Source organism: Lolium perenne, chromosome 2, assembly GCF_019359855.2.
Source record: "Lolium perenne isolate Kyuss_39 chromosome 2, Kyuss_2.0, whole genome shotgun sequence".
Classification (NCBI taxonomy): Eukaryota; Viridiplantae; Streptophyta; class Magnoliopsida; order Poales; family Poaceae; genus Lolium; species Lolium perenne.
The window spans coordinates 75,096,766-75,116,194 of NC_067245.2; the positions used below are offsets into that span (position 1 = coordinate 75,096,766).

General features: G+C 42.4%; 1 long non-coding RNA gene across 1 annotated transcript; it reads left to right on the top strand.

Moving 5' to 3' along the window:
* The first annotated feature begins 2,894 nt into the window (after positions 1-2,894).
* Positions 2,895-3,840, top strand: LOC127330075 (uncharacterized). Its single transcript, XR_007869113.2, has 3 exons — positions 2,895-3,008; positions 3,111-3,502; positions 3,607-3,840. It is a non-coding gene; the product is annotated as an uncharacterized lncRNA (long non-coding RNA).
* Positions 3,841-19,429: the final 15,589 nt, after the last annotated feature.

Below are 19,429 nucleotides of genomic sequence, written 5' to 3' on the forward strand. Positions count from 1 at the left end.
AATACCTCGTCGAGGAGATTATCCGTGATGATGACGATATCACCTCTCTTTACCTAAACCAATCCGGCGAGGGAGACGAGCGAACCCGAGGAGACGGCTCCGATGAGGAAGATGATCAAGACCACCGTGGAGACGGCTCCGGTGAGGGAGAAGGTGACGACTGCGAGGGAGAAGCTCACCACGTCGAGGTGTATATATATTAATTAACCAAGCCTACAGATATGTGCATATACATATATTAACGTTGTTTCTTCTTTTAGACCTCCCAATCAACACACTCTACTGGCAGAACTAAACGAGGCGCGGCCAGAAAGATGGAAGAGCATGAAAGGTGCATCATCACGGAAATCGCTATAGACGGCGAACCGATTTCTCCCAAGGATCACGCAAAAAAGTTTGTAAGTCAATGCGGAGTTATTGTTAGGGACACCATCCCGATCACCACTCAAGAATGGAAGAAACCTGCAAAGGAGGACGAAGGAGTTACTTACGTCGATACGAGATCCAAAAATCTGATGTTTAGGAAACTCATGGTAAATTTCACATTTCCGGAGCCAGCTGACTCTGATAGTGATAATAAAAGGCCAGACCCTGAGGATCCCGAGCTGAATAGCATACAACGAAGAGTCAAGAAGTGGGCTCTTAAGAAGATGGCAACGCAGTTCAACGACTACAAGAAGAAATTGGACAACTCCTTTGTCAAGAAAAAGAAGACTCCAGATTTCAAGGGCCCCTATGAGAAGATAAAAGACCACTGGGAGGCATTTGTGAAGTACAAGACATCGGAGAGGGCAAAGACAAGGTCAGACACCAACAAGAAAAATGCTGCTAATAAGATGTACTTCCATACCATGGGGCGAGGAGGCTACAAGGCTGGCAGACCTAAGTGGGAGAAATGGGAGAATGACCTAATTAAGAACGGGATCCAGCCAGAGGTACGGAAATGGAACCAGCGGTCAAGGGATTGGTTTTACGCGCATGGGGGCACGTTGGACGCACAAGGGTTCTGCATATATACACAAAGACATCGGGAAAACCCACTTCCCATCGAAGCCTTTAGAAATGCTGCAAAGGAAGTTGAAGAGGGGAAGTTCCGTCCCGAAAGAGAGAAGGACCAGCTCACACGCCCTTGGGAATCCTGAACACCCAGGACGAACACGAACCATACCAGGTGGCAAGCCGTGGTGTATTGGGTTTCCTGCAGAAACGAAGAAATATCCCGATAGAAGCCGTCAGAGGCAAAAGGATGTGGTTCAAGAACGCGTTGCTAAGCTAGAGGAGCAAGTGAGGATGATAATGTCAGGCTCAGTCACAGTCACCCAACCTCAACCTAATCCGCGAATAGAAGAAGTTGCATTCGATGCTACCGGCCAGGGATCTCAGCGGAAGAGCAGCGTGGCTTCCACGGAGCTGCCTGGTGATGATGCAGATGTGGATCCGCAGATGGCTCCTCCCTCCCCTGTGGATCCGCAGATGCCTTCTGATCTCTACCCTGTGGACTTTATCACAGAGTCGACACCTTGTGAGCTACATTTCCAAACGATGGGCTACTTAACGCTCAAGGCGGCGATCGGCTATGTCTTACCGCCGGTACCTGATCAAAGATATCACTTCAAGCCGGTTCCACCTGGATACGCTGTTGCCGGGGTGGATCAAGTTATGGATGGGTATGGGCCGCTGAGGCTTGACCACCCTGCCGGTGAAGGGGATTTGCTAGAGCTGGGAGAGGCCAAGAACACTACAGTTCTATGGCGAAAGGAATTCATTGTGATTCCGGGTTGGAAGGCGCCAACAAGGTCTCCACCGAGCCAGCATTCTCCACCGATGCAGCCGTCTCCAGTGCGTGAGCCTTCCCCGCCGGCGCGTGAGCCTTCCCCGCCGGCGCGTGAGCCATCTCCGCCGCCGCGTGAGCCTTCCCCGCCGGCGCGTGAGCCATCTCCGCCGCCGCGTGAGCCTTCTCCGCCGCCCAAGTATAAGAGGAAAATTAGGCGGACCGCTACGACACAGCTGAGTCGTAACAAATCACCGAGACGCAAACAAGAGCCCCTCCCAAGAGTGCCTAAGGTTGCTCCCAAGAGACCTTATGACTATACAGTTGAGGAAAATGCCAAGATCGTAGCTGAACAGCACAAGCAACAAATGTTGAAACTTAAAAAGCCCCAGCTTGAGCCGGAGCCAGCTATATCTCTGGAAAAGAAGTTGAAACTGCTGAAGAACCTTCATCAACCTGAGCCAAGTCTTTCATCGAACTATGACCGGTCTATTCGCAAGTCAAATGTGTTAGCAAAAGAGCGGTGGGAAAAAATAAGGTAGATGGGAAACCAGTTCCCCAGCTTGGAGCCCAGAAAAACTCGTGCCCCCCGCTCCAAGTGTATCCCGATGTCCTAGCGTGCCTTGATCCAACGATGGTAAAACTATACAAAGACGAGGCAGATGCGGCCGGTATGAGTATTCCTGAGTACTTAAGCCGCATCGAATTCATGGCCACGGACGATGTCCAATTAGCATACCATTACACATACGGGGAACCTCTTGTCAGAGCTGCGGAGTTGCCTAATCTATCAACACAGCTGCGAAGACTACATAATTGGTACTTGGATGCATGTAAGGACGGCCAGAACTGGATCATGGTGGCAATAAGAGATGAGCACTACGGGCGAACTGACGTGATGAACATCGAATTTTGTGAATTATTTCAGTTATTCAACCAAGACGCCCTCGACAAATCTCTGCTGAGTGCATACTGTCTGTAAGTATTATTTATGTAATTAAGTCTCTACCGCGACTCGTCCATTATTGCATGCATATAACCATACTCTCACTGTATTATGCAGAATGAAGATTCGCGAATGCCGCAAGGGGTAAATCTATGATCTTGGGTTCGTTGACCCATATACCGTGAATGGGTATACTGTCGACAACTCTCCCAAGGACACGGAGAATAACTTGGTACATGTCTTAAGGAAAAACTCATACAAAAGGGCAATACTATTTCCTTACAACTTCGCGTGAGTGTTACTCTCTTCACACATTAAATCTTTTTCGCTTACTCCATGTGTTAAGTGTAATTGATGAGTTATGCATATATATATATATGTGTGTGTCCGCAGGTTTCACTATATCCTGCTAGTCATTGAACCCGACACCGGGATAGTAGAAGTCATGGACTCGAAGAGTAAACCCCTTGAGGCGTGGGGGGACATGGCTGATATCCTCCACAAGGCTTGGAAACGGTTCACCAACAAAGCTCCGGGTTTAAAGAATAAAGATCTTCGAATAAAACATGTACCGGTAAGTACTAATGGCTAGGCCGCGCATCTCTTTGATTCTAGTTTCAATACAATTATTATCATCCTTGATTATATATATATTATTTTGATTGAACTTTGTTCTCGTAAAGTGCTTGAGGCAAGAGGACGGGAATAATTTATGCGGGTTCTACGTTTGCGAGTTCATCCGCCAGAATACCCATCATGTGAGGGACATTTTGGAACAACTTGATGTAAGTAATTAAACAACATTCATGGCTTTATTTTATCACCTTGTGTTTCATTCACATACACACATATATATATACTGACCATCGTACCTTCTTCAAATTATTAGATCGAACGGTTGCGGGACGGTCTTCTAGCAACAGAGCGTGTACGAGCAATTCAAGAAGAACTGGCGGGGTTCTTACTTGAGCAAGTCATAGCTCCAGATGGAGAACACTATGTGGACAACCGCCAATATCAAAGTTGATGTAGACATATATATATATGCATGAACGTGTGTCACTTTGATCGATATATGTAATACAATGGTTTCCTATATATATATTTGAATTGTTTGCATTAATATTATACCGTGTTTCGAATGGAGGCAGAGTCTGCCGCGGCAGCGTTTTAGTGAAAATTCCTGCCGCGGCAGCGTTTTAGTGCAATTCTCTGCCGCGGCAGAGTCTACCGCGGCAGGGAATGGCACCAAAACCCTGCCGCGGCACAACCCTTTTGCACCGGTTCGTATTACGAACCGGTGCAAAAGGTCCCCCGCCGGACTCTCCACAGACGGCCACGTGGTGCCCCCTTTAGCACCGGTTTGTAACAGAACCGGTGCAAAAGGGGGGGGGGGCCTTTTGCACCGGATGGTTTGCACCGGTTGGCCATCCGGTGCATATGGGCCTTTTGAACCGGTGCAAAAGAGCAGTTTTCCACTAGTGCCTCAGACCTCAGCTGGCCAGGGTAATCATCTGCAAAGAGAATAGGTAAATTTTGGCTACCCAAATCCATAATGTATGAGAGAACCAACCTGTAGTTGGATGATTAGAAGGCAATGACACCTCTAGCTTATCAGAGTTAAAATTCTAGGATTGATATTGCAGCTTCTTATAAAGGCGTAATATTTTTTCAATGAGAGCTCGTCAATATCGAGGCACCTGCTGACTGCGGTGACTTTCTCAATCTCAAGATCCACGGATCAGTTCTTTTAAACTTGGTTAGATGTTCATAGAGATAGAATGTGCCTATATAACTTTATAGAAGTAAGTTATGCACATATATATGAGCGATTGAGTTACTCGTATTTATTTGTGCATCAAAAGCATCGGAAATCATATTTGTGAGACATTGAGCGACAACAACAAAAGCAGCACGGATCATCTCGTGCACGGTCACGGTTCGTGCGAGCTGCTCCTTCCGTTCATAAAACAAATGTCGAAGGTTTATCCAAATTTAAGTGTATCTATATATTTAAAATGTGTCTAAATAGTAAATACATCTAATTTTAGACAAATTTTTAGAGAGTGAATTTTGTACTTATACGCATGGGTGTGCAACTTTTCGTCACCGTTTATTCATTTTTTGAGATTCATCCTCTTTTTATCCGAATCTCAAATATGGAAGCACTTTTAACATCTTTTACAGACATGAGGTAGTATTAATTTTCTTGCGAGATTAGGACATCTCCAATGGGATGACGCAAAATGGAAGTCCAAATTGTTCGCGCGCGTCCGTTTATGTCACCTCGCCGACTCGAAAATGGTTGTTTTTGTCCGCGCGTCCGTTTGCGGCTTTGGGTGCCTCCAGGGGCCCGACACATTTTTTTCTACTTTTTCTCTCTCTTTTTCATTTATACATATATACAAACATTACACAAACTAGCACATAGTTTGGCACATGATTAAAACATTGCAAAATAAGGAAACATAACTAGTATTGGTCTCGCAGATTTCCTATGTTCGCTGCCAAGAAAGAACACTTTCGGCCACTTTCAATCACCCAAACTGGAAAATCCAGCAGGCAATGATAGCCATGTTGTTCCTACCAATGAAGAACATTCAGAAACCTCCAGTAGTGGCTTCAGTTGGCCCATGGCCATCTTCGCTGCAAAAAAGAACACTGTGACAATTCTAACTGTCGGTGTTCCAGCCGGACTCGTCGGTGTGGTAGTGTCTGCGGTATGATGTGTCGTCGAACACCTTGACGATCATCTCCCCATCTTCCACGTAGATGAAGGTGAGCTGGCAGCCGGGCTCGAGATCGAGGTCGCGGGCGAACTTGTCCCACCCGGTGTGCAGGTACATCTTGCCTTGCTCGTCGAACAAGACCTCAACAGGCCACCGACAAAAGTTGCAGTTGGCCTCCCGTAGCTGCAACTCGGCCGGCTCGACACCATCGACGAACTCGGCAAATTTGTCCGGGAGCCGCTTGATGTCGAGGGGGTCCTGGTCGATGCGGAGGAGGAACTCGAAGCACCGGTCCTCTTGCGATGATGATGACGGTACAGGCGACAACGAGCGCGGGGCCGTAGCTGCTCCACCTCGGCGGCCCCGGCCGCAGCCTCGACCACCTCGTCGGCCACCTGGACCCGCCATGGAGTTCCTCGCGGGGTTGGTTCCGTCGCAGGAAGAGCGAGGCGGCACTACGGTGAAGGTTGTGGCGGCTATGGTTTGTGTGGAGAAGAGGATGAGGAAGACGAGTGCATGCCCTCTTTATATAGGCTGGAGGCCGCCGAGGGACGCGACACGCGTGGCATCGCCATAACTTCGTTGGTAGAGGTGGGATGGCGTAGACTGCCAAAGCGACGCCTCGTCGCTAGTACTAGCGCGGCTGAGAAGACACATCGAGACAGGGCTGTTGCCATGCTGGCCCAACGAAACGACCGCCCATACGCAAGCGGTCAGTGGCGCGTCCGCTCAGCATCCTGGAAGACACATCCCAAACGCATATTTAAGCCAGCGTGTGCGCGGATAGCTGAGTCAGTCAGTATGCCTCGGGCCATGTAATATCCCAGGTTTAGAGGGTATAAAATAAGAGAACACCAAAGTGTGCATTGCATTCATGCATAGAAAATCCGGGAATTCTCGTGCTTTCAAATAAAACTTACTACAGTAACTGAAATTTCACTTGACTTGCTGGAATGGAAGTAGATCATCAAGTCAAGCGTTATAAACTTCAGTGTGATCTTTGCTAAAACTCTGTTTTGGGTAGAGATGATTTGATCTATGGGCTAGATCAAATGGAATGAGCTTTACAATAACAACACATTAAGTAAGTGTCAACTACAAGATCTTATAAAAGATCTCAACATGACATTCCTTACAACAACACACGAATAATTATTCCACTATAAATCAAAGAACACAATTAAACAAGAAACTATTCTTAACTTATCTTTTCCATGTCTTTCACTAAATAAATGTTCCTACCATGATTCACATGGTATATCTCTTCAACTACAATACTTGAATCCATGTCAAGGACATTCATATTCATTCTTCATCAATCCTTGACTATTCAAACTTGTTCATTCAAATCTATTCCTATTAAACCTCGGAGAAAGGAGAGGATTAACTATATATGTTTACATCCTCCATTGAGTACAACTCTAGGTTAATATTCAAATCCTATCCTTGTGAGATAAGTCCTTGATATCAACTAATGCTATAAGAAGTACAAGTCAAGTACTAAACCCTACTTGACCTAGACAATACTTGATGGTAAGTAAGAACCTGCTTTACTAGAGATCCAAGAGAAGCAAGTGTTGTGATCATTACACCTTGGTAATGATCATAAACCCTAGAAAGATTCTACCTATTCAAGAGAGCTCAAACTAAAGATGTATACCCAATTATAAGATCAACATTTGCTCTCGGGGAGGAGAACCATGATTCATTAATAAACCATTATGAGGTCAATACCTTGATCATTACAACTTGGGTAATGGTCATAAACCCTAAGACTCTAGATGAGTGTGATTAGAGGTATAATAAAGAAGTGATTATTGAGGAATAAGTGGTTCATGTCCAGTTCATGACCATTCTTTGTAGATTTAGATGATAAGACAAGCTTGTGAGATAATCAGAGATCATCCACCACATAAAATGATAGATCCCTAGCAATTAAACCTAAACCATTTCTCATGCCTTGAGTGTAGTAGTAATGGCATAAACTTAACCCTTGTTTATCCAAACAGTTGAGATAACCCAGCATTGCCTTGATGCAACAATCCTAATCTAGTGAGGAGGATAACCCTAGCCAATCAGACATGATCAAAGCTTATGCCCATATCCTAATCCTAGTTGTGTATCACTAGGTGATCACCACTAAAACCCTAGACCATATTTGGATTTCAATCCAAGTACCACTTGGGATGATAAGTAGAACCCTGCCATGCCTCATGCCTATTTTATACTTCAAATAGTGAATCATCACCAAAATTCTAGAACTTTCACATAGGATTCAGTCCACATAAAATATTATGCCCTAACTTGTGCATCATGAATCACAAGTATAAACCAAACCATATATACCTAAAGACTAAATGCCATTTGGTGAGTAGAGCAAAACCAATATCCAATTCTACTTTGCTTTCCAAATAACTTGTCTTGTGGACCAAATGAAATAGTATTTTATAAAATAGAATCACCATATAAGCAAGTGGATTAACTATGATGAACATAGGATCTACCCTAAGTAATCCAAGCTAAAGTTGGCTAAATGAGTTTAGTCATCATAAAGTTTATTCAACCATTTTCTTAAACCCTTAGAAATAATTCTCCACATAAAATAATGGATCCATCCCATCCTCATTACCATTTATTTTAAATTCTAGCCATAATTAAAATATGTGTGAACCATCAATATTGTTAAGCACCCTAGTAAAATTTAATAATATGCTTACCATGCACCTGTTATAAAATTCAACCATTTAAACAGATTTGGTTCCTAAATTAAAAAGCAATTGAGATGAACCCCTAAATTCATATCTACTTTGAATTTTGAATTGTGCCTCACAAGAACACAAATTTAATCAATTATTAAATGTTTGTTTAAAAAACAAAACAATGCAGTAAGCATTATTATCAAGTCATATAAATATTCAAATATTTTAGAACCTGCAAAAAAACACAGAATTCAAATCAGATTCAAATCAGAAAATAAAAGAACAAATAGAAAAGAGAAGAGAGAGAGGAGCATACCTGGCAGGCCGAAGCAGTCCAACGCCAACCCAGCAGTAGCCAGGACCAGCACCACCCCCACGCCCAGTCCAACCCAAAATACCGTTTCGTCGCTGGCATAAAACAAAGAAGAGGGCGTCGTCTTCTTCTTCCTCTCCACGATCGACAACACGATGGCGCGGCTCTGCCACGTCCTCGTCGAGGATAAGGACGCCGCCGGACGCCACTCACCACTCCAGAGCCGAGGAGAATTCCATCTACATCCGCTGCCAGTCGGAGCATCAAGATTCCCGCACGAAAACCCTAACCTAGAGCACCTATGTATCCTGGACGCTCACTGTTGGACCTCGCCGTCGCTCCTGACCTCGCCGTGGCCTATAAAACCACGTGCAACACCGCTAGGAAACCCTACATCTCGCCAGCCCTCTGTTTTCCCTCAGAACCTCTCTATCCCCCACTAACTCCCGCTCACTGTCACCGGAGTCGAAGATGAAGTTGATGATGGAGGTCATCCCGGAGACCGTCGAGTGGCTTGGGAGGTCCGCAAGATCGTGCAGATCATCTCTGCAAAAGGAACCGAGCTCGGGTGCCTTTAGTCTAGCCAATTTCGTCGTTCCCTTTCTCCGACCATCGCCGGGAATGACGAAATAGAGCTCGCTCTCGTCAACGATCGATGCCGTCGACCAGTTCATCAGCATCACGGTGAGCTTGCGAGTCTCTGGAGCCTCTTACTGCTCTCTACCATCAACCATGGCGCCCGATTCGATTCTTCGCCGGAGTCACCACCGCGGTAGAGCTCGCCGGAGTTAGCTCCGGTGACCCCCTCGCAAAACCAACACCACCATCGTGTTCAATATCTCGAGAGGAGTCTGAAAAACCTAGTAGTCCGTCTCGGGAGGCTGTAAATCGGCGGCGCCGTCGTGCGCTGACCGTCGGCGGTCATTGACCGGCGAAGCTGACGTGGCCAGTAGGTCCCACGCAAGGCTGTTGACTAGTCTTCGCCCATGTGGCCGATGACCTAGCCTTGACCCCACTAGTCAGTGACTATAGCTAGGGTATGAATCGGTACAAATAGTATTTCCTGTTTAATGTAAAAAACCAATAAATAACTGAAACTTTGTAGAAATAAATAAAATTCATTTCTGCTCAGAAAAATGAAAATAATATATCAAAATGCTCACAAAAATAAACTCTATTCAGTAAAAATATAAAATAAAAATGTGCGTCAAAATAAAAATTCAATTATTTTTAACTTTATAAATTATGCCTTTTAATTTGTTTTAAATACAATTTGAATTCAATAATTAGTTAAGTTTCATAATTAAATAATATCTAATCAGTAAGTGAATAAAATACTAATATTAGTTTTATTTATCATACTATCATTAACTCAAATATTAGTGGTAGTTCATAAACTAATAAAAGAAAGAAAATAATAAAAGCTAATATTATTTTGGTAGCTCAAAATTTGTTTACTTAAACATTTTTAGTTAACAAGTTCTTATTTAAAGTTTAATAATAACTATAAAACCCTAACTTCTAAATTAAACCCTAAAAAGTAATTACCTTAATTGTTAAATCTTTAAAAAATTAATAAAATGTTAAACCCATTCTTACTTTGTTTCAAAGTAATTAATAACTTCAACTCCCGTACCAATTATCATTTTATAATTAAATGATATTAAAATTTAGAAACCCTAGCCCTAATATGAATATGAACTTTGATTCCATTATTTTATGTGATTATCCTAAATTAGATTTAACTGTAAAACCCTAGGGGTTTATCACACATGATCTTAGGAACTTCACTTTACCTGTAGATCCTTATTATGCAACCAATTAATACAAGTCATGATCCACTAAAATTGAATTTAGGCTTAATCATATGAGATCATCATTTCATGCCATTATTCTTGAATAAACCTTGTATGATCAACTAGTGCCTGATAACACGTGAAGCACACGTCCGTTGGGAACCCCAAGAGGAAGGTGTGATGCGTACAGCAGCAAGTTTTTTCTCAGTAAGAAACCAAGGTTATCGAACCAGTAGGAGATGAAGGCCACGTGAAGGTTGTTGGTGGAGGAGTGTAGTGCGGCGCAACACCAGGGATTCCGGCGCCAACGTGGAACCTGCACAACACAATCAAAATACTTTGCCCCAACTTAACAGTGAGGTTGTCAATCTCACCAGCTTGCTGTAAACAAAGGATTAAACGTATGGTGTGGAGAATGACGTTTGTTTGCAAAGAACAGCAGAGAACAATGATTGCAGTAGATTGTATTCAGATGTAAAAGAATGGACCGGAGTCCACAGTTCACTAGTGGTGTCTCTCCAATAAGATAAATAGCATGTTGGGTGAACAAATTACAGTTGGGCAATTGACAAATAGAGAGGGCATAACAATGCACATACATATCATGATGACTAATATGAGATTTACTTAGGGCATTACGACAAATTACATAGACCGCTATCCAGCATGCATCTATGCCTAAAAAGTCCACCTTCGGGTTAGCATCCGCACCCCTTCTAGTATTAAGTTTCAAACAACAGACAATTGCATTAAGTATGGTGCGTAATGTAATCAACACAAATATCCTTAGACAAAGCATTGATGTTTTATCCCTAGTGGCAACAGCACATCCACAACCTTAGAACTTTCTGTCACTGTCTCAGATTCAATGAGGCATGAACCCACTATCGAGCATAAATACTCCCTCTTGGAGTTACAAGTATCAACTTGGCCAGAGCCTCTACTAGCAACGGAGAGCATGCAAGATCATAAACAACACATATATGATAGATCAATAATCAACTTGACATAGTATTCCATATTTATCGGATCCCAACAAACACAACATGTAGCATTACAAATAGACGATCTTGATCATGATAGGCAGCTCACAAGATCTAACATGATAGCACAAGAGGAGAAGACAACCATCTAGCTACTTCTATGGACCCATAGTCCAAGGATGAACTACTCACACATCAGTCCGGAGGCGATCATGGTGATGTAGAGTCCTCCGGGTGATGATTCCCCTCTCCGGCAGGGTGCCGGAGGCGATCTCCTGAATCCCCCGAGATGGGATTGGCGGCGGCGGCGTCTCAGTATGTTTTCTCGTATCGTGGCTCTCGGTAATAGGGTTTTCGTGACGGAGGGAATAAATATGCGGAAGGGCAGAGTTGGGGGAGGCACGAGGGCCCCACCCCATAGGCCGGCGCGGGCCCCTCCTTGGCCGCGCTGCCCTATGGTGTGGGCGCCTCGTGGCTCCACTTCGTCTCTTCTTCGGACTTCTGGAAGGCTCCGTGCAAAATAAGACCGTGGGCTTTTTTTTCGTCCAATTCCGAGAATATTTCCTGTGTAGGATTTCTGAAACCAAAAATAGCAGAAAACAGGAATTGGCGCTTCATACGCTCCAACGAATCCATAATTTCTGATGTTCCATGCTTGTTTTATGACAATACTTACATGTTTTGCTCGCACTTTATAATGTTTTTATGCGTTTTCCGGAACTAACCTATTAACAAGATGCCACAGTGCCAGTTCCTGTTTTCTGCTGTTTTTGGTTCCAGAAAGGCTGTTCGGGCAATATTCTCGGAATTGGACGAAATCAACGCCAAAGATCTTATTTTTCCCGGAAGGCTCCAGAACACCGAAGGAGAGTCGGAGGAGAGCCAGGGGGCCACCACACATGTGGGCCGCGCGGGCCAGCCTCTGGCCACGCCGGCCTATGGGGAGGCCACCCTGTCGACCCTCCTGCGCCGCCTCTTCGCCTATTTAACCCCTTTCGACCTAAAAACGCGACACCAATTGACGAAACTCCAGAAAGACTCCAGGGGCGCCGCCGCCATCGCGAAACTCCAATTCGGGGGACAGAAGTCTCTGTTTCGGCACCCTGCCAGGACGGTGAAGTGCCCCCGGAAGCCATCTCCATCGACGCCACCGCCTCCATCATGCTCCGTGAGTAGTTCCCCCATGGACTACGGGTTCTAGCAGTAGCTAGTTGGTACTCTCTATCCCATGTACTTCAATACAATGATCTCATGAGCTGCCTTACATGATTGAGATCCATTTGATGTAATTGGTGTTGTGTTTGTTGGGATCCGATAGATGATACATTATGATTAGTCTATCTATAAAGTTTGGGAAGTTATTGTTGCTGCAATCTTGTTATGCTTAATGCTTGTCACTAGGGCCCGAGTGGCATGATCTTAGATTTAAGCTCTATAATTATTGCTTAGATTGTATCTACAAGTTGTATGCACATGTCGCTGTCCGGAACCAAAGGCCCCGAAGTGACAGAAATCGGGACAACCGGAGGGGATGGCGGTGATGTGAGGATCATATGTTTTCACCAAGTGTTAATGCTTTGCTCCGGTACTCTATTAAAAGGAGTACCTTAATATCCAGTAGATTCCCTTGAGGCCCGGCTGCCACCGGCTGGTAGGACAAAAGATGTTGTACAAGTTTCTCATTGCGCGTACGACTATATATGGAAAACATGCCTACATAATTAATGAATTGATGTTCTTTCTTAATGCTTTATTAATCCTATCAATTGCCCAACTGTAATTTGTTCACCCAACACTTGTCACTTGTTATTGGAGAGTTACCACTAGTGTAGATCGCTGGGAACCCCGGTCCATCTCTCATCATCATATACTCATTCTACATGGCATTGGAAGTAGTATCAACTATTTTCCGGTGCCATTGCTCATGTGTTACTGTTACCGCTGCTGTGTTACTATTACTATTGCTCTCATATTACTGCTGCTTTCACATCACCCCTGTTACTAGTGCTTTTCCAGGTGCAGCTGAATTGACAACTCAGTTGTTAAGGCTTATAAGTATTCTTTACCTCCCCTTGTGTCGAATCAATAAATTTGGGTTTTACTTCCCTCGAAGACTGCCGCGATCCCCTATACTTGTGGGTTATCAAGACTGTTTTCTGGCGCCGTTGCCGGGGAGGCATAGCTCTACTCATAAGTTCACCTGGGGAGTACACTCTACCTCTCTCTCTGTTTTTATTTTATTTTGTTTTGCTTAGTTTACTTTTTTTTAGTTTATTTGTGCTTAGTTTATTTCTGACTAGTATTACTTTGTTTAGTTTACTTTTCTCTAGTTTCTTTTTGTCTTGTTTTACTTTTCCTATATACCCAAAAATCCATAAAAATTTGAAAAATCTAAAAATTTAAAACTGCTGTTATGGGAGAACCCACAACCTACTTGGAGCTTATTGAATATTATAATAATTATAGAGAATCAAGAACTGGTAAAGTAATGAGTGCTGTGATAGAAAAATTGAATACAATTGCTAAAATCTTGTTTAAACGCCATGATATAAACTGTTGCTCTCAACAGGACACTAAACATCTTAAATTTCAATGTGGCTTTAGTGAGGAATTTTTAATTAAGAACTATAATCGGAATAGCTATATTCATTTTGGGTTCAAAGAAGTAGAACAATTTGTCATATTTATGGGAGCCTCTGAGATAGAATCCGTCATGGTTAAAAATTATGAAACTTGTGTTGTTTGTAAGGACCTTAAAGATTATGTCTCTTCTATCCTTAATTTTTGCAATGAAAGTTATAGTGATAATCCTTATATCATTGATTATAAAGAGAGACTCATTAATGCACAAGAATGCACTCACAATTTGCAGGAACCGGTGGAAGAAGAAATTGATGAACCTGAAAGCTCATTGGATGAAAAAGAGGAGGAAATTGATGAACCTGAAAGCTCATTGGATGAAAAAGAAGAGAAGAGTGATGAACAAAAGGAGGAAGAATGGATTAGCTACCCATGCCAACCTTCTAATGAGAGTAACTCTTTATCTCTTACACTATTTGATTGTCCTCCATGCTTACCGAAAGAGGATGAATGTTATGTTCCTGTGGATTCTCTTGAAATACTACCTATGAGTAAAACCTGTGAGAATAATTATGCTACTGTTATTTATGATAATCCATGCTACTTTGATAAATTTTATGATAATGCTTTGTTTGTGCCTGATGTCGAAATGCATGGTACTAAAGAGTTTTGCGTAGCAAATGTTTATGATAAATCTCTAGATGATGGTCCTATGTTACTTGATAATATTAATTGTACTACTAATGAAAATGGGATTGGAGAATTCTTGACTTTATCTATGAGTCCCATATCTTTTGAGATCGGTCAATCATCATGTTATATTGTTGATAAAAGTGGGTTTGAAAGTTTTGATCCTACTATCTTTGAGCTTGATAAAAATTATGTGTCTATGGATCATGAAAAGAATTCTTTATGTGATAGTTATATTGTTGAGTTTGTTCATGTAGCTACTAAAAATTATTATGAGAGAGGAAAATATGGTAGTAGAAATTTTCATGGTACTAATACACCTCTCTATATGCTGAAATTGTTGAAGTTACACTTGTTCTATCTTCCTATGCTTGTTACTTTGCTTTTCATGAACTTGTTTATTTACAAGATTCCTATGCATAGGAAGCATGTTAGGCTTAAATGTGTTTTGAATTTGCTTCTTGATGCTCTCTTTTGCTTCAAGTACTATTTCTTGCGAGTGCATCATTAAAACTGCTGAGCCCATCTTAATGGCTATAAAGAAAGAACTTCTTGGGAGATAACCCATGTGTTTATTTTGCTACTGTTTTGTTGTGTTTTGGAAGTTGTTACTACTGTAGCAACCTCTCCTTATCTTTATTTTATTGCATTGTTGTGCCAAGTGAAGCCTCTAATCGAAGGTTGATACTAGATTTGGATTTCTGCGCAGAAACAGATTTCTATCTGTCACGAATCTGGGCTGTGTTCTCTGTAGGTAACTCAGAAAAATCTGCCAATTTACGTGCGCGTTCCTCAGATATGTACGCAACTTTCAATTGTTTTGAGTTTTCTGATTTGAGCAACGGAAGTACCTCTTCAAAATTCGTCTTTACTGGCTGTTCTGTTTTGGCAGATTCTGTCTCTGTTTTTTTTTTGCATTGTCTCTTGTGGACTTTAAGCAAGGCTTTCTAGACGTGGAGAGCTGTAGCTAATGTTTTATTGAGTTCTTGCAATGTGTCACTACAAGACCAAGGTGAATTCAAGTTTTTTGAGTACTAACCCCTCTAATAAAGTTTATGAGAAGTTTGGTGTGAAGGAAGTTTTCAAGGGTCAAGAGAGGAGGATGATATATGATCAAGAAGAGTGAAAAGTCAAAGCTTGGGGATGCCCCCGTGGTTCATCCCTGCATATTTCAAGAAGACTCAAGCTTCTAAGCTTGGGTATGCCCAAGGCATCCCCTTCTTCATCAACTTATCAGGTTTCTTCTATTGAAACTATATTTTTATTCGGTCACATCATATGTGCTTTACTTGGAGCGTCTGTGTGTTTTATTTTTGTTTGTGTTTGAATAAGATCGGATCCTAGCAATCCTTGTTTGGGAGAGAGACACGCTCCGCTTTTTCATATGAACACTTGTTCTTTGTTTTACTTTTAATGTTCAATGGTAAAAGTTGGAAGCTACAATACTTATTGTAATTTGGTTGGAAACAGAAAATGCCTCATATTGTCTTGGATAATTTGACACTTGGCAATTGTTTTGAGCTCTCAAGTAGATCATGATTAAGTTCTTACGCCATGTAGTTTAAACCTATTAGTGGAGAACTACCGTAGATCTTGTTGAAATTGGTTTGCATGATTGATCTCTCTTAAGGTCTAGATATTTTCTGGTAAAAGTGTTTGAGCAACAAGGAAGACAGTGTAGAGTATTATAATGCTTGCAATATGTTCTTATGTAAGTTTTGCTGTACCAGTTCATACTTGTGTTTGCTTCAAACAACCTTGCTAGCCTAAGCCTTGTACTGAGAGGGAATGCTTCTCGTGCATCCAAATCCTTGAGCCAAAACCTATGCCATGTGTGTCCACCATATCTACCTACTATGTGGTATTTCCTGCCATTCCAAAGTAAATTGCTTGAGTGCTACCTTTAAACAATTCAAAATTTATCACCTCTGATTTGTGTCAATGTTTTATAGCTCATGAGGAAGTATGTGGTGTTTATCTTTCAATCTTGTTGGGCAACTTTCACCAATGGACTAGTGGCTTCATCCGCTTATCCAATAATTTTGCAAAAAGAGCTGGCAATGGGATTCCCAGTCCCAAATTAATTAATCTAAATAGACACTCCTCCATGGTATGTGATTGTTGGATGGCACCCGAAGGATTCGGTTAGCCATGGCTTGAGAAAGCAAAGGTGGGGAGGAGTGTCATCATAATAAAACTAAAATAAAAAGGCACTCCTTCATGGTATGAGATTGTTGGCAGGCACCCGAGGATTCGGTTAGCCATGGTTTGTGAAAGAAAGGTTGGAAGGAGTGCCACACAAAAATAAATAATTCATTGGAGCCGCTCTTTGAAGGTTTGTCTGGCAAGGGGGTTAGAGTGCCCACTACCATTCGTTGACAACAACAAACACCTCTCAAAACTTTACTTTTATGCTCTCTTTATTGTTTTCAAAACCAAAGCTCTAGCACAAATATAGCAATCAATGCTTCCCTCTGCGAAGGGCCTTTCTTTTACTTTATGTTGAGTCAGTTTACCGATTTCCTTCCATCTTAGAAGCAAACACTTGTGCCAACTGTGCATTGATTCTTACATACTTGCTTATTTGCATTCATCATATTACTTTATGTTGACAATTATCCATGAGATATGCATGTTGAAAGTTGAAAGCAACCGCTGAAACTTATATCTTCCTTTGTGTTGCTTCGATGCCTTTACTTTGAATTTATTGCTTTATGAGTTAACTCTTGTGCAAGAATTTTGATGCTTGTCTTGAAAGTACTATTCATGAAAAGTTTTGCTATATGTTATCTATTTGTTAGCAACTATAAATCATTGCCTTGAGTCACTTCATTCATTTCATATGCTTTATAATAGTATGATCAAGGTTATGTAAGTAGCATGTCACTACAGAAATTATTCTTTTTATCGTTTACCTACTCGAGGACGAGTAGGAACTAAGCTTGGGGATGCTGATACGTCTCCAACGTATCCATAATTTCTGATGTTCCATGCTTGTTTTATGACAATACTTACATGTTTTGCTCGCACTTTATAATGTTTTTATGCGTTTTCCGGAACTAACCTATTAACAAGATGCCACAGTGCCAGTTCCTGTTTTCTGCTGTTTTTGGTTCCAGAAAGGCTGTTCGGGCAATATTCTCGGAATTGGACGAAATCAACGCCAAAGATCTTATTTTTCCCGGAAGGCTCCAGAACATCGAAGGAGAGTCGGAGGAGAGCCAGGGGGCCACCACACATGTGGGCCGCGCAGGCCAGCCCCTGGCCGCGCCGGCCTATGGGGAGGCCACCCTGTCGACCCTCCTGCGCCGCCTCTTCGCCTATTTAACCCCTTTCGACCTAAAAACGCGACACCAATTGACGAAACTCCAGAAAGACTCCAGGGGCGCCGCCGCCATCGCGAAACTCCAATTCGGGGGACAGAAGTCTCTGTTCCGGCACCCTGCCGGGACGGGGAAGTGCCCCCGGAAGCCATCTCCATCGACGCCACCGCCTCCATCATGCTCCGTGAGTAGTTCCCCCATGGACTACGGGTTCTAGCAGTAGCTAGTTGGTACTCTCTATCCCATGTACTTCAATACAATGATCTCATGAGCTGCCTTACATGATTGAGATCCATCTGATGTAATTGGTGTTGTGTTTGTTGGGATCCGATGGATGATACATTATGATTAGTCTATCTATAAAGTTTGTGAAGTTATTGTTGCTGCAATCTTGTTATGCTTAATTCTTGTCACTAGGGCCCGAGTGTCATGATCTTAGATTTAAGCTCTATAATTATTGCTTAGATTGTATCTACAAGTTGTATGCACATGTCGCTGTCCGGAACCAAAGGCCCCGAAGTGACAGAAATCGGGACAACCGGAGGGGATGGCGGTGATGTGAGGATCACATGTTTTCACCAAGTGTTAATGCTTTGCTCCGGTACTCTATTAAAAGGAGTACCTTAATATCCAGTAGATTCCCTTGAGGCCCGGCTGCCACCGGCTGGTAGGACAAAAGATGTTGTACAAGTTTCTCATTGCGAGCACGTACGACTATATATGGAAAACATGCCTACATAATTAATGAATTGATGTTCTTTCTTAATGCTTTATTAATCCTATCAATTGCCCAACTGTAATTTGTTCACCCAACACTTGTCACTTGTTATTGGAGAGTTACCACTAGTGTAGATCGCTGGGAACCCCGGTCCATCTCTCATCATCATATACTCGTTCTACATGTCATTGGAAGTAGTATCAACTATTTTCCGGTGCCATTGCTCCTGTGTTACTGTTACCGCTGCTGTGTTACTATTACTATTGCTCTCATATTACTGCTGCTTTCACATCACCCCTGTTACTAGTGCTTTTCCAGGTGCAGCTGAATTGACAACTCAGTTGTTAAGGCTTATAAGTATTCTTTACCTCCCCTTGTGCCGAATCAATAAATTTGGGTTTTACTTCCCTCGAAGACTGCCGCGATCCCCTATACTTGTGGGTTATCAGCGCTTCGGCATCTTGTTAATAGGTTAGTGCCGAAAAATGCGTATAAATGATATAAAGTGTGTATAAAACATGTGAGTATTGTCATAAAACTAGCATGGAACATAAGAAATTATAGATACGTTTGAGACGTATCAAGCGTCCCCAAGCTTAGTTCCTACTCGCCCTCGAGTAGGTAAACGATAACAAGGATAATTTCTGAAGTGACATGCTACTATCATAATCTTAATCAATACTATTGTAAAGCATATGAGATGAATGAAGTGATTCGAAGCAATGGTAAAGACAATGACTAAACAACTGAATCATATAGCAAAGACTTTTCATGAATAGTACTTTCAAGACAAGCATCAATTAGACTTGCATAGGAGTTAACTCATAAAGCAATAAATTCTTAGTAGAAAGTTTTGAAGCAATACAAAGGAAGATATGAGT